This window comes from Olea europaea, unplaced genomic scaffold, assembly GCF_002742605.1.
Source record: "Olea europaea var. sylvestris unplaced genomic scaffold, O_europaea_v1 scaffold2095, whole genome shotgun sequence".
NCBI lineage: Eukaryota > Viridiplantae > Streptophyta > Magnoliopsida > Lamiales > Oleaceae > Olea > Olea europaea.
Window position 1 is genome coordinate 79,163 of NW_019238884.1, and position 2,990 is coordinate 82,152.

A 2,990-nucleotide genomic window follows, 5' to 3' on the forward strand; every position below is an offset into this window, starting at 1 on the left:
TAACCCCAGTTCATATGGCAAGCAGGGTTGTAATTTCTCAAATTGCAACATAGGCCCCGTCTCCAAACAATTATGCCCGTTTTACAAAAAAAAAAAAAAAAAAAAAAAACAAATTTTTTTTTAATTCGTTAATAGCCAAAAATTAAATAAATAAATAAATAAATTTGAACAGGGAAAGAACATGTTCATATACACATAACCTATAACACTCTTATTTATGCAAACTTTTGTCCAACATGTGAATTATTATTAAATTCAAAATCTATTGGTTTCTATGTTAAATCATGATGAAGGCTTTGAATTTGATAAACTTAGGAATGAAATCGAGACATACAAGTATGGGCGGATCCAAGGACGGGCTGTGCCGTACTACAGCCCGTCCCTTCGGCCCAAATGTTCATTAAAAAAAATTAATTAAAATATTTTTTTTATGTGCAATATTTTTTTTTATATGTATTAGCTCGTGTTAAATTTTTTCCTGGATCCGCCACTGCATACAAGTTAGAATTCTGACAACACGGCAATCATTTAAAACATAAATTAGGCAAAATAGAGTTTTATTATAACATGAATATTAGTCATATGTGATTTCTTTTACCGGTCGGAATCCGAATGCAAATTTTATTTTATTTTTAATCGGTTCTTAAAAGAATTCATAACAGGATTGTAATTGACGGTAAGGAACATCGAGAGTACCATACCGAATCAATATTGCTAGTGGCTCATGTTAACCTTTTATAATTCAAAGGTAGGAATTGAAAGTGGCGGTCCTTGCTATAGGCGGAGTGGATGATCGCTAAGGTCCCGCTTTGATAAGGGCTCCAAATTTATAAGATTAATTGATTGGTTCAAAAAAAACGAAAATTATATTTATAAAATTCTTTAAAATAGAATTATCACATGCAAATACAATAAACAAATAAAAATTAAAAATACAAAATTCTTTTAAAAACATATAAATTACATAAAACTTATCACAAAAATATACCATAAACATTACTTTTCTCTCTATGATTAATTTGACACTTTATTTTCCAAACATTTCTTTTCTTTTTTAACCAAACAAAATGTCTTTTTATCTCTTCAAATTCCACTCATCCATCATAATTTTTTGAACCCAACGAGAAATAAAGAGTAATGTTATTTGTAGTCGCGCCTAAGCAGTAGACATATGGCAGTTAGTGATTTGATACATTAATTTAGTATTTTTTTACCTTATGCATCAAATCACTAACCGCTACATGTATGCCACGTACGGCAACTGCGGTAGTAAGCAACAACAAAATTTGGAAATAAATTATTTCCATTTGAATTAAAATTTTGAAGATTCAATTTGATAGATTTGTATGGTCTCACTGCTATTGTTATAGTCTTACAAGTTTCTTTCTTTCTCCTTTATCTTCAAAATATATACTACAGAATACATAAGCTATTATTATTATTATTGTTTTGTTTTAATCTCATGATAATATCCTTTTTAGATGTTTGTTGAAAGTACTTAAAATTTAATAATTCTTTGTCCGTCTTTATACTTCTTATTTGTATGTTAACTTCTTATGAATTAATATAAAATTAGAGTGTATTTGATCGTCATTTCCATTATTTTGTTAGATTATCTCTCGCAATCAACATTATCCAATTTTGTACATAAATCACTCAAATGCATACTCAATTTTGTTTGAAAAAGTCGCAGTTAGAAAATGATCAAAGAAACGAATAGACTCATATGCCATTGCATTGTAATTTTTTTTGCTGAAATTTCACTTATAATTTGTATTGCATGTTGAAATTTAACGTTTTGTATTTTCCTCTTCTAATTTTGGGACTTAATCAACTGTATTAGATCATTCGTAATTATACTAAAACTCTTTGTAAGAAGGTTCAAAATATAGGGGACCCCAAATTTGAAGTTAGCATAAGTCCCCCAAAATGTTAGGGCCAGCCCTGGGAATTAAAAAAGAACGTTATTTTTATTTTTATTAAGAAATCTGAACTTAGCATGTAGGTTTTGATACCAATTGATGAATTTAATTGTAATCATTCTAAGAATCAAGAATCACAAAACAAAAAAATCGATAAATCGAATTTATACTTGCGAAATTCATCATGGTTAGGAATAATATCAGCTAGATCTTCCTCTCCTTACTCCTCATAAAGTATTAGCCGTTAATGGGGCAAACTAATGAAACTATATGGAGAGGAGATGGGATCTAACCTTTATATAAGAAATTATCAAGCCATCCCAGTATGACTTAAATTCTAATTAGGGTTTACATATATTTCCGGTCCACATACTTAAAATTACCACATCATATCAAATATAGCCCATAAAGTGTAAAAAGCTCAATTGATCACTTTATTAATTTTGGCCTAGTTACAAATATTATTATGAGTCATACATTTAACCCGTAAAATAAATAATCAAATGTGAAGCCCATATTAGAAATATTCCAACAGATAGATGAAGATGCAACGTGCTATGGAGAAGTAGGTTACTTAATGTTTTTAATTCGATTATGAAATGATTACATTTTTTTTAATAAATATATTCCTATAAACATCATAAGTGGAACTATTCTATGAACATTTAAATGGATAAGTCATGTGTAAAAGTAGATGTGTGTTATAGAAATTAACTTAAAAGTCACTATTTACCACAAAAATAAAAAATAAAAATTTTAGCGATTTAATGTTGTTGATTGTTTAAAATTTCAGCTCCTGCCTTTACTTTAAAATTTTGTAACTCAATCGTTATTTGGAATTTTGGACAAAACGAGTGGCGTTTGATAGTTTCATAGATTAGCTATTGAGTAAAGTTGAAATCATGTCTTTTCGATGTGTGTAGAATTTTATATGCCACTTTAAGTAAACTGCATTGGATTACCTTCCAAATTGAGATGCTGTGGGATTTTAAAAAGTATTTTAATACTTCATTTGTTGTCGAGGAAGCTAATTTTTCGATATATCATATTATAAGGAGTTTCCTACTT